At 41.1% G+C, this 13,496-nt stretch overlaps 1 protein-coding gene across 1 annotated transcript in view; it reads left to right on the forward strand.

Annotated features, from left to right (window-relative positions):
* LOC309501908 (uncharacterized protein) overlaps positions 1 to 13,496 on the forward strand; it is a 575,396-nt gene that overhangs the window by 431,175 nt on the left and 130,725 nt on the right. The window lies entirely within an intron of this gene.

Consider the following 13,496-nt stretch of genomic DNA (forward strand, 5'->3'; position numbering starts at 1 on the left):
CACAGGGTGAGCGCCCCCTATTGGCCTCACTAACACTTCTCCAGCAGCAACCTGGTTTTCTGTAAGGCAGTGTCATCTTATAAACTGCTTGACTCTGATATTAAAAAAATAAATAAATAAATTCAAAACAAAACAAACAAATAAATATTTAATTTTTCTTACATTTTGTCGAAATATTTATATTTATATGACATTTATAAATAACAATAGCCTATCAGTATATTAATTGATAAATTAATTTATGAATGAGTAAATGACAAATCAGCACAAACTGCTATGAGAAAATTTTACTGTTATTTTAAAATGAACCTTTTTGAACCCTTTTTTATTATTCATCCATGACAAAAAAAACAAACAAAAAAAAAACTGCAGTTTAACTTTTAGTTGGCTATACTACACTGTTATACTTAATATTAATATAAAAAATTGGAGCAACTCATTTTGTACTTTATGTACTTTAGTTATCCAGAAATTGTGCTGAGATCCAACTAAAGATATACTGAAGTATATTTGAACGTGATAAAATGGAGCTATTGCAAGTATACTTTAGGTACACTTTAAATATCTTGCATTTAAAGACTGATATTATATAGAGATCATACTATCCTTACTAATAGTGATATTAAAACACATTTTAGACTTTGTGTGGATGAACAGCAAGAACACATTCAAAGTTGTCGTGTTAACAGCCCCTGAATTAATAACTTATGATTTTTACAACGGAAATTAATCAAAATCTTACTAAGCCAAACAAACTGTGTTGCATTAATTTCCTATTATCACTGTTGTAAGGCCCGCTATATTGGTCCAATTGCCGGTTCGCCAATACACGGGGAAGGTTATCACGTGTTCTGTCCTCACTCATGCAAAGTATTGGTTGGTTAAATTTGTAATACATTGATCATATGTATTTACTCGTTACTTCATCTGACTCCATAAATGAAAGGTTTTTATAACATCTGTGCCTCACTAAAAGTGAGCGAATGTATGACTGTTCCTTTTAACCATTAAATGAACAATGTCAAAATCAGTTAGAATAATCGCATGTAACAATTTAATATTTCAGATATCAGAGATCAATTCCACAATCAATTAAAATATCTAGAACATGGTTATACATTGGTTACACCAAAGAATCTTACCCAGCTTGTACCTGAGATAGAGAGAGAGAAAGGGAAAGAAAGAGAGAGAGAGAGAGAGAGAGAGAGAGAGAGAGAGAGAGAGAGAGAGAGAGAGAGAGAGAGAGAGAGAGAGAGAGAGAGAGAAATCACCTATTCCATTCGTGTCCAGCAAAGAAGAGACCAGAGAGGGCCAGAACACCCTCCTTTATTCTCTCCTGACCAGGTGATATGGGGGATGGGGGAGACCACCCTCAGATGGCTTCTATCCTACAGAAGGGGGGTTGCCTTATCTCTAAACCAGTTTTCTCTAAACTTCTATAAACCTTATTTCCTTTTATTTTATCTATCTGGATATGAGATATCTGTACCACTCACTTTGAGACATTTCAAATGACACCAAAAGCATAACAGTCAATGATAAACATTCACATTAAACCATGTTCTTGTGTGAGTTCTTTGTTGTTTCTGAGAGGAAGTCAGGTGGTATGGGGGAGGTCAAATGTTAATTAGCCAGCCGGGCCCTTTTGTCCCATAAATCAGGCCTCAACCAGTATTTTCAGTCTTACACTGTGAAGCTGCTTTGAAACAATCTGTTAATGAATGAAGGTGACTTGACTTGACTTAATATTAAGTAATGTGCATTGTGCAATAAAGAATATGTCAGTGAATATGTCAATGGCTTTGTACTATACTTAGTATGAAATAAGTATATTTTACATTTTGGTATAGGTTTTTTTTAGGCAATGTAAAATACTGTAACTATAGCATTAGCAGCTGTTTCCCTTAGGTCGACAGACACAGATTTGAACAACCGGAAACCACAGTTTATATGAACTGCAAGTAGTTTTTTGTCCTTAAATGATACTTTTTTTTTATAGTTGCATCAGGTGGAGTTAAGCAAGCATGTAATAGTGCGAGGCATTCTAATGTCAGACTCCACCAGCCTCCTAAAATTCTGAATGTTTATTTCAAATTTTATTGTTAACTGGAGACAAAATAAAATGTTCTTAAAAGAAACAAACTCATGGGTTAAATTTAGCTGTAATGGTACAGCAATGTGACATTATACTGCACTGAGATGGCAGTAATTACTTTACTTTACTACTACTGTAACATATCCATCCATTCACTTTCACAGCACAGCACAAAAGTATCAAAGTTACACATTTAGTAGCTTATATAAATGAACATAATGGACAATAACAAACATTGTAAAATGGATTATGCCAAAATAGCAGCTCTGTGACAACATTCAGCAGGTAATGTCAAAATAATTGATTGTACAAGAAACTTGTTATTTATATTTGTATAATCCACTTTGTGTCTATGTGGTATACGTGTTATGAGACCTGTTTTGCCACAATATGGAAGTGAATGGACAGACACAAATATAGTATTCTGAATTACCAACCCATGAAAGCACAAAAAAAAAAAAAAAAAAAAAAAAAAAAACCCTAATACGAATATTGACATCATTAGGACATATCATTCCTGGGCAATTCTAAAATTCAAGAATGCACCAAACTTGAACACATAGGCACGCACACAGGCAGATACTCTGTTATTTTTGGTTTGCAGCTCTGAAGGATGTTGAAGTTATTAGCCATTTTGTGATTATCCAGGGTAAATGTTTCTATACAATATAAAATAAAATAAAATAAATAAAATAAGCTGAACTGATATTCCTGATCATTATGCTGCTGCTCACATTATTAAATCTTTTGTAGCCACTAAAGCCACTATTAATTTAATGGCACAAAGACACGCAGTCGTTCAAGCATTTCAGTTTGACCCAGAATCTGATCCAGATGGAGAAGTTGCAACTCAGTGGCTCCAGCAGGACGTTTCCGAATGGTTAGTTTAAAATATTATGTCTGGATACGGTACTTTATTCGGATGGTTTACAGTTATTATCATGTAGCTAACGCTAACCTACTGTTGCCTTTTCATGAGAGATCTGTAACGTCTGTAATTTAACTTATTACAATTACATCAAGCTCTGCGATCTTGAAATGCGGATATCTCGCGCGCCATATAACCAACAGGAAAACGGTTATCCAAATAACAAAGAAGTGTACAACACTCGCGTTACAGTGTGTGTATTCACACACATTCTTGATGCTGTCTACCTTTACATTAGCGCAAGTAACTGCATAGCTAATGTTACAGCCACATTCTACGTGTAACAAGCTAGGTAACAGTAAACAGTAAAGCAACACACTTATACTGTATATCATTAGTTGACTTAGCCTACTTGTCCGAGGTGTGTAGCTGAGCCAAAGAGAGTTGGTACTGATCCAGACTTTAGTTTCAGACGTTCAGCAAGCCCAGCTCTGTATTGACCCTTCGGTGTTCATTTGTACATCCAATTATTGAGCAATTATTATGCTTCGCTCGCTCAAAAGCCATGATATCTCTCGTGGACAAACTAAAATCACGCGCGTTCCTACTTCCTAGCTCATTTTCTCATGGGCGGAAAATATTCTCTGGGCGGGCAAAGCAGAGAAAGGGGAGGTAACATTTCTCCTTATAACGTCATAAGGAGGAGATTCAAGATCAGCCCGGTTGAGCTTCCATTTTCTCAAAGGCAGAGAAAGATAGCAAAATCTCGATTTACACCGATTAAAATTTCTAGAAACTTGGGAACCATATACAGGCTAGGGGAACTCATATTAATGTTAAAAAACCTCAGAAAGTGAACATTTCATGTCATGGGACCTTTAAAGGAAAAACTAGAACCTGTGGGGTTCTCTCTGACATACAGTCTGGTAAAGAGTATTAAATGTTATGTGACAGTGGAGTTCTTGGCTAATGTGGAATTGTGATGGCACACCAGTGTTTGCGTTTGGCCAATTCAGTGTCAGGTAATTGAACTTGAACCAGAAGTGAGAAAAAGTCACATTCTGATGTCAGAGTTGTGGTTGGGGCCAATTAAACGATCCATGTTAACATTACTAACACCATTTTTTAAAGAAGCCTTATTATTAGAGACTGAAGGTATTGACTGGCAAGACACACAGGGAAACTGGCATGTTTCTAAAGTGTTTGTGGTGGTTTGTAGCTCTGATTCGATGGCTCGTCCAACGCTTCATAACACAAAGCAATTTAATGGTTTTTATGGTTGTGACTTTTGTAATCATAAAGGTGGTAAATCATATCCATACGATCAACCTGAACCCTCACTTCGAAAGGAAAGAGATCATTTCAGTCATGCAATGTCAGCTTCAGATAATGAGCCAGTATTGGAATCAAAGGGCCATCTTCTTTAATGAAGTTTAGTAATTTCCAAATGATAAATGGTTTCATTCCTGAATATCAACACAATGTGTGCCTTGGAGACACTCGGCAACTGTCCACATTGTGGTTTGATACAGCAAACAGATGGAAGAGGTTGATATGCGACTTGTAAAAATAAAACCTCCTGTTGCGATAACTAGGACACCAAGGTCAGTGAATGAAAGGAAGTTCTGGAAAGCTTCAGAATGGCGAGCATTTCTCCTATTCTATGCTCTTCCTGTCACGACACACACACAGGGAATTAAAGATCCAAAAGCAGTTGATTTATTGGGGAATCCATACTCACAAACAGTCCATGCAGGGGTCAAAACCAGAGAAGCAATCCAAAAACAAGAACAATACCAGACAGGCAGGAAGGCAGTACTCAAAAGTGGTGTGATCTAAGACAAGGACTCCGTAACAAACACTAAACAGGCAGGGTATTTATACACAGGGAAATGACAATGATAATGGGAAACAGGCTGAGTGCAATGATCAGTGATAAGGGACAGCTGAGTGCAATGAAAAGACAAGGATCATGGGGAATGTAGTCCAAGAGTGTGCTGGACACCGTGAGGAAGGAGGACATCTAGTGGTGACCCAAAGAACATAAACCAGACACTGTGACATAACCCCCCCTCTACGGAGCGGCTACCAGACGCTCCAAGACATAACAAAAACCCAACAAAAGTCCAGGATGAAGGTGCAACGATGGAGGATCAGGGGGAGGGATGGGGGGCCAGGTCCATGGAGGGGAACAGGAGCTGACAGCTTAACCGGCGACCGGGGCGAAGCAGAGAGTCCATCGGGCGGCCAGGGCGGAGACTTTCCCTCGGGCGGCCAAGGCAGAGCAGACCACTCATCGGGCGGCCAGGGCGGAGCAGATAGTCCATCGAGCGGCCATGGCGGAGACCTCCCCTCAGGCGGCCAGGGCGGAGTAGACAGTCCATCAGGCGGCCAGGGAGGAGACGACCCCTCGGGCGGCCACGGCGGAGACGACCCCTCGGGCGGCCACGGCGGAGACGACCCCTCGGGCGGCCACGGCGGAGACGACCCCTCGGGCGGCCACGGCGGAGACGACCCCTCGGGCGGCCACGGCGGAGACGACCCCTCGGGCGGCCACGGCGGAGACGACTCCACCGGCTCAGGAACTGGAACAGACTCCACCGGCTCAGGAACTGGAACAGACTCCACCGGCTCAGGAACTGGAACAGACTCCACCGGCTCAGGAACTGGAACTGGAACAGACTCCACCGGCTCCGGCTCAGGAGCAGACGACACCGGCTCCGGCTCAGGAGCAGACGACACCGGCTCCGGCTCAGGAGCAGACGACACCGGCTCCGGCTCAGGAGCAGACGACACCGGCTCCGGCTCAGGAGCAGACGACACCGGCTCCGGCTCAGGAGCAGACGACACCGGCTCCGGCTCAGGAGCAGACGACACCGGCTCCGGCTCAGGAGCAGACGACACCGGCTCCGGCTCAGGAGCAGACGACACCGGCTCCGGCTCAGGAGCAGACGACACCGGCTCCGGCTCAGGAGCAGACGACACCGGCTCCGGCTCAGGAGCAGACGACACCGGCTCCGGCTCAGGAGCAGACGACACCGGCTCCGGCTCAGGAGCAGACGACACCGGCTCCGGCTCAGGAGCAGACGCAGGCTCAGGGACAGACACAGGCACAGACACCACCGACTCAAGTGTGTGCGTAGCCCACACACACCACATGGCTGTGGCCATAATGGCCAGTGTTGCGGTCACTGAGGGCTCAGGCTCAGGAACAGACACCACCGACTCAGGCACAGGCGCGACGGCGGCCATCTTGTCCGGGGACACAGGCTCTGCAGGCTGAGCAGACGTGACGTGAACAGTCTCTGGCTGGGCAGACGGGATGGATCGCTGGGTTGGCGCAGGCAGTGCGAGCAGCTCGGGCGGGGTCGGCAGAGCAAGACGCCTGGGCGGCGCGGGCAGAGCAAGACGCCTGGGCGGCGCGGGCAGAGCAAGAAGCCTGGGCGGTGCGGGCAGAGCAAGACGCCTGGGCGGTGCTTCAGGGACGGTAGTCACCTCCGGGATGGTCTCAGTGTTATGAGCCACCAAACTCTGGACCACCGGACTCGGGACCACCTGAACTGGGACCACTGGATTTGGGACCACCGGCACTGAGACCACCGGCACTGAGATCACCGGCACTGAGACCACCGGGATAGTCACGGAGGGAGTCTTCCTTCTCCTCCTCCGTTTCGGGACCACCGGACTCGGGACCACCGGACTCGGGACCACCGGACTCGGGACCACCGGACTCGGGACCACCGGACTCGGGACCACCGGAACTTGGACCACCGGAGGCAGGACTGGAGTATCCCACTGGCTCCGATGCTGAAGATAGCTGGTAAATCCCCAAAAATCCAGGATCTCCAGCCCCTTCATCTCCCACCCAGGCAATGGGTCATCCAAACAGACATTGAAGAATTCCTTCAATGCCGAGTCGTTGTACTCCAACCCTCTAGAGAGGGTCCAAAACCTTTGGGCCAGACATCCCACCGGCTGGCCCTGCTGGCGTAGGTCCATTAAGTTTTGGACCCGTCCCCTCCTCTCCTTCTCCGTCTTGGGGGGAAGGATACGAAACCCCATACTGCTGGATCTATGTTTGTGACGGAGTCCTTCTGTCACGACACACACACAGGGAATTAAAGATCCAAAAGCAGTTGATTTATTGGGGAATCCATACTCACAAACAGTCCATGCAGGGGTCAAAACCAGAGAAGCAATCCAAAAACAAGAACAATACCAGACAGGCAGGAAGGCAGTACTCAAAAGTGGTGTGATCTAAGACAAGGACTCCGTAACAAACACTAAACAGGCAGGGTATTTATACACAGGGAAATGACAATGATAATGGGAAACAGGCTGAGTGCAATGATCAGTGATAAGGGACAGCTGAGTGCAATGAAAAGACAAGGATCATGGGGAATGTAGTCCAAGAGTGTGCTGGACACCGTGAGGAAGGAGGACATCTAGTGGTGACCCAAAGAACATAAACCAGACACTGTGACACTTCCTGTATTGAAAGGCATACTCCCAGACAGATTTTGGAATCATTTGTTTCTATTGGTGTTTGGCATTTATACATTATTCCAGGATAAGATCAAGACTAGAAGCGTCTCGTTGTCAGAACTGGCTCTTAAAAAATTTGTCATTGAATTTCAAAGAATATATGGGAAAGACCACATGACTTTCAACATACACTTGCTCACACATGTCGCACAACGTGTGAAACAGTGGGGATCATTATGGGCTACGTCAGCCTTTCCATTTGAATCCAATATAGGCACTCTATTGAAGTATTGTAATGGAACACAGAATGTCTCTTCACAAATAGCTAGAAAATGTATGTTGTGAAGAGAATTGCCAGAAAAGGCCAAACATACGAGTGCAAAGGTCCAGTCATTTGTTAAAGAACTTTATTTTAATAAGCGAAGAACAGATAAATGTGAAAAATTAAATGATAGTGTCAAGGTTTATGGGCATCCCCATTTCAGGAAAACATCACAACTTCATATAGACTTGCGATTTTTAAGTTATGTGGAAATCTAAGTAACTGCTTCTGGTCTTACGGACGTTTCTTGGTTAATGGAGTTCTGTATCACACTCAAAAATATGACAGATTTAAGATATAACAGTGCTGTATACTTGAAAGATGAAACATTCTGTTTAATTTAGTCATTTTTAAACAAATGTGTGTTCATCAAAACCCTGCATATTGTGCATGTGCCAAATATTACAGTGCTTTAGTTGAGGTACTTGTTAAATCTAGCAGGCCTTTATGTAAAGATTCACAAATAAATGTACAGAGAACTTTTGTGCTTGAGGTTAGGAAGAATGGAACCATCAGTGCCATCTGGCCTGATATGATAAGAATGACATGTGTTTGACAATTTGTACACTGCCCCTTTGCCAAATCCATATGAAAGGGACTTAAAAAAGCAGTCATTAGTCATATTAACTACTCAAGAATATTGCCAATTATTTATGTTTCATAAATCAAAAAAGACTTGCTTCTTTTCCTATTTGGCTTGATGTTTTGTAATGAGATTTAAAATTGTATTTGCTTGTATAGCTTATTATAGAAGCCAGTATGAATCAATTATGTTACAATACTCTTACATCTTGGAAGAATTGCCAATAAAATCAGTAAAAATGTATCTGTTTCCGTGTGGGTTATTATCGCTGTGTACAAGATCAGGTTCAGTTCCTTGCCTATTTTATTTACTCTATAAGCTATTCCACCAGAAAGCTTGTTATTGTAAACTTGAACATTCGTTAATAAGACAGTGTAATATTATGTAAAAAAAAATATATATATATATATATTTTATTGAGCTACTCAATCAAGCCAAGAATACCTTGAATACTTAATTATACTTTTAAGTAGGCTATATCTTGATCAACAATAGGCCAAATATACTTACACTTTTCTGTCAGTATAAGTCAAATATACTTAAGTGCAATTTAAAGTAAATTTCTGAGAAGTACATAAAAAGAAGACTGAAAGTATACTTTCTTATTTTTAGTTTAAAAGAAGTATACTAATAGCACACTTGAATAAACTTCTTTTTCGTAAGGGTAGTATTAGTTCTGATTCAGAAGGAAAGAAAAGGAAAAAAAAAGGAAAGAAAAAGCTAAAAATATTCCAAAATATTATGGAATATTAATTTGCCATTTACCTCTTCCCTGGCATCTCTGAAACAGACAAAAAGACAGGATTAAGTGGAGCAGCCACCTATATGTGTTTCTTTAAGAAGGAGTGGTCAACCCGATGGCCATTCATCACAATGGGAACCACCAGCTCCTTCTACTGGTGCTCAGTCTGCAGACAAGAGAACTCCTGTGCCCATCAAGGCATGAGGGACGTAAGCAGACATGTGAAAGACAAGGGACATCGAGCCAAAGAACAGGCTCTAAAATCAGCCAGCAGTGTTGCACAGTTCTACACGCCAGCAACTTCTGATGGAGACATGAGTGTACAAGAGGCCAATGTACATAGCACAGGAAAACCAAAAGGCTTGTGGCAATGTTTGATGAATTGCAAATTGTTGGTTATATTACAATGAAAACATATCTAATGTTTTATGAATTATTTAATCAATTGTTTCTGTTGGTTGAAGGTTGCCGTTGCAATGGTGCACCACAATGTTGCTGATCATTTCAGCCTCTTGTTCATAAATGAAGCAGTGGCACCTCATTTCAAGAAGGAACTGGTGATGAAGAGGAGAGAGAATCCCTTCACACTTGTCACAGATGGCTCAAATGATACTGGTATGAGTTTACCAACTACCAGTAATTTGTATTTTTTTATCCATTTCTACGTGCACACTCATACAATTTTTGAACAGGTTTAGTTATGCACCTTATTGTTACAGGTCTAGAGAAGATGAATCCCCTCACAGTAAGAATATTTGACACCAACAAAGTTGTGCATAGATTCCTTGATATGTGCACCACCAGTGGGTGGAGCTGTGGAACAACATTCCTTGGAGAAATTATGTAGGTCTCTCTATTGACAATGCTACTGTAAATACAGGTGCCAAAAATTATATTGCAGCCAGAATGCTGAGGGAAAATGGCAGCATTTACATACGGATGCTCCTGTCATATTATCCACAACACTGCCAAACATGCAGGGCAGATGTTTTTGGAAGTAAGTTCAAACATGTACATTTTATATTACCAATCTGTTAAGCCCAATGCCAAGTAAAACAGTTTGCTGATAGTGTTGTAATAAATATTTGAATTCATGTATTGCAGATATCTGGATTTGATCCAGAGGATCTGACTGTGGATTTTGGGTATTGGTTTAAGGGAAGCACCAACCGTAAAGGTTACCTGGCAGGTTTGTGATTCAACCAGCTCTACTGTTATACAGCAAAATGCAGACATTTTTTTATTTGTTTGCTATTGATGTTATATATATATATATATATATATATATATATATATATATATATATATATATATATATATATATATATATATATATATATATATTTAGTTAATCTTCTATATATTTAGACGGCTGGTGGGTGCTTTTTTTTTCAAGCCCCTGACTGAAGTCTACCTCCTCTTCTTTCAAGCAACGCTGCCAATGTTCTCCACGCTGAACCTCCTCCTCCAGAGAGAAAGGTCTTCCATCTTCATGGAGAGGTAAAACGCAAGGTTTGGGCCATCCTGCTGATAAGGATGTCTGCTTATTTTTCATTGGCTGATATGTCCTTTTTCAAGTAATACATGGAAATCTTTTATGAACTACAAATTTGCAGATGACAAAGTTCATCATGAAACTGTGTGTGAGGTTCATGATGCCGTTAGCATTACAGGGCCGACAAGTCCATGACATCCTCTACAAGGACCCATTAAACCAACTGCCAGGTAAAACTTTCAAGTCTCACATAAAGAGATAAACCTGTATTCTCATTGACCTCAAATATACTTTTTGGGAAGATTGTTATTGGGCGAGTTGGGCGATATCTCTGATGTTATGAAAAAGGCATAAATGTGTGTAGGCATACAATGTATATGTAGTCTATGGTTAAAATAGCATGCTTACATAAAGGAATACCTTCAACCACTTGCACTTATTGTGCATATCTTGCTGAATCTATGTGCACTTACTGTCTAGTTTTGAGTTAAAGTGCTGATTGCCAAGTGAAATTCCTGTGTCTTCCTGATGCATTTGGCGAATAAAAAGTGATTTTGATTCTGAAATATTGTTTAAATTACCTGAACTTAATTTGCTTGATCTCTTTCTGTTCTCTGTCTGGTAAGAGAAAAAGTAAATGTTTGCTTCACCACCAGAGCTATCCTGAACAGACTCCTTGAGGCTGGAGACATCACACCTCAGGAGGTGCAGCTACTCCAGCAGACAGCACTGTTGTTTCTGGTCAGTGCTGTGGAGTCCGGAGTCAATAAACTCCCCCTGAAGGAGGCCCTTCTGAAGTATGCTAAATTCGTTGATGTGCAGCAGAGGACTGAGTGTGGGGTGGGAGATGCCCTATACTTCGTAGACAGGCAAGGGTTTCACATTTTCCAGGATTTCAACATATTGAATACTTTAAGTTTAATTTTGATCATGGTCACAATTACAAATCCTCAATCAGTTCTTTAAACATGGTGCTCTTTTTAGATTTCAGGAACTACTTCCTTTCCATGGGCCAGAGGAACAGGACAAGGTGAGTGAGGAGTTCCTGCAGTATTATTAGCTCTTGGATATCCCCATGCCCCAAGATCCCACCACCTTTAACCTTGAGGAGTTTTGGGGAAGTATGTCCTCAATCAAGAGCAAGGTAAGAAATATTTGGCACCACATGACATACACATAACTAATTGAAATCATAAAAGCAAAGCATTTGAGAAATAGAGGCTCTTGGTTCCTTTTTTCAAAGGTGACTGGTTTGAGCCAGTTTGGGAGGCTTTCTAAAATAGCTGCATTAGTCTTAGTGCTCCCTCATTCAAATGCAGACGCTGAGAGAGTTTTCTCCATGGTTGGACCAAACAAAACTAGGAACAGCTTGGCACTAGATGGAACTCTGTCATCCATCATGACAGTGACTGGCCTGGAACCACAGTGTTTCAATTGGGAGCCACCAACCCCTGTGCTGAAGGCCTCAAAACCTGCTACCAACACCTACAATAAACAACACTAACCATTATCTCTCACCAGAGATGGGGGACTCGAGTCACATGACTTGACTTGAGAAGGACTTGAGACTTGAGACTTGGACTTGAGACTTGAGACTTGCTTGACTAAATTAAGAAAATGACTCGACTTGACTTTGGCTTGAGATCCAATGACTCGAGACTTGACTTGACTTGAACTGTATGACTCGAGAATTACTTGATATACATAAAATGTTTATATAAATCATCGCAACATCAATTGATGAACAAAATGAAAGCAACGGAACCATTGACGCCAGTCATCAGATTCTGCGCAATTGCGTGACGCTGCACAAGCCCAGAAAAAACATACATCGCGATGAGCACGCTAAATACAAAAACATCTCCCAGCATCGTTTCTTTTTGGATATAAACACTAGAAATTGACCATATTCATACAAGAAGATTTGCTGTATACATAATAACAGGCAAGGGATATCGGACGACCATCACAACCTCGAACAGTCGAACTTCATTCACCACGTCTAAAAGTAAGCTATGGCTTGTTTAACCTGTTTGTTATAGTTAATTTGACTATCTTTAAATCTAGAGAGAATATTGGTCAAAACAGCATGCCTCTTTATACACAATTATGTTTTCAAATGTAGCTTAATGCTGTCAATATTCAAATGATAATTAATGATGGCATATGTTTTGTATAACATTTGCCACATTTCTTTCCAATCATGCTTTAAAGCCAAATATGTCATTCTTTCCAATGACAACATAGAAAACTGTTAATGTTTTGTCGTGTTTTATTTCTCTTAAAGCAGGGTTAGATGTTATCAGGGGGTTTGGGGCAAAATGCCAGCAGAATTAATATGCACCCAAAATTCAAAATGTGGTGGAAAAATTGCCCTAGTATGAGTTATTTTTATAATTGTAACATATGATATTGAAACATATTTCCAGAATTTTGGCGCGATTGCAAATGTGATAATGATTTTATAAAACAGTTCAGTAAACAAAGAGTGACATTTTAGACATAATATTCCGAATATTCTCTGTTTTTGCTCTATTTCTCCAATGGCAATAGTTCCAAACAAGCCACAGAAAGAGTTATGCGTATTTGTGATTCAGTGACCTATAGTTGCTTAGTTCCAGAACGAATCTGCCGTTTTGAACAAATCAGTTGAATGAATGCTTCTATGACTTGTACATTAAGACGTGATTTGGCGCCACCTATTGGCGGTTTTAACTTTATAATTAAAAATATATAACTTATATAAAGGGGATGCCAGTTTGAAGAATGCCATTTGGTGGCATAGGAACCATTATACTTGAATTGTGAATTGTTTAATACCTTTTAATGGTCTTCTGCATTGTTTGAGGCATATTTATTTTTTCATGCTTTAATGTTGGCCTAATTTCAGTTACATTTAGATTTTA

Source organism: Leuciscus leuciscus (genome assembly GCF_965113295.1).
Source record: "Leuciscus leuciscus genome assembly, chromosome: 6".
NCBI lineage: Eukaryota > Metazoa > Chordata > Actinopteri > Cypriniformes > Leuciscidae > Leuciscus > Leuciscus leuciscus.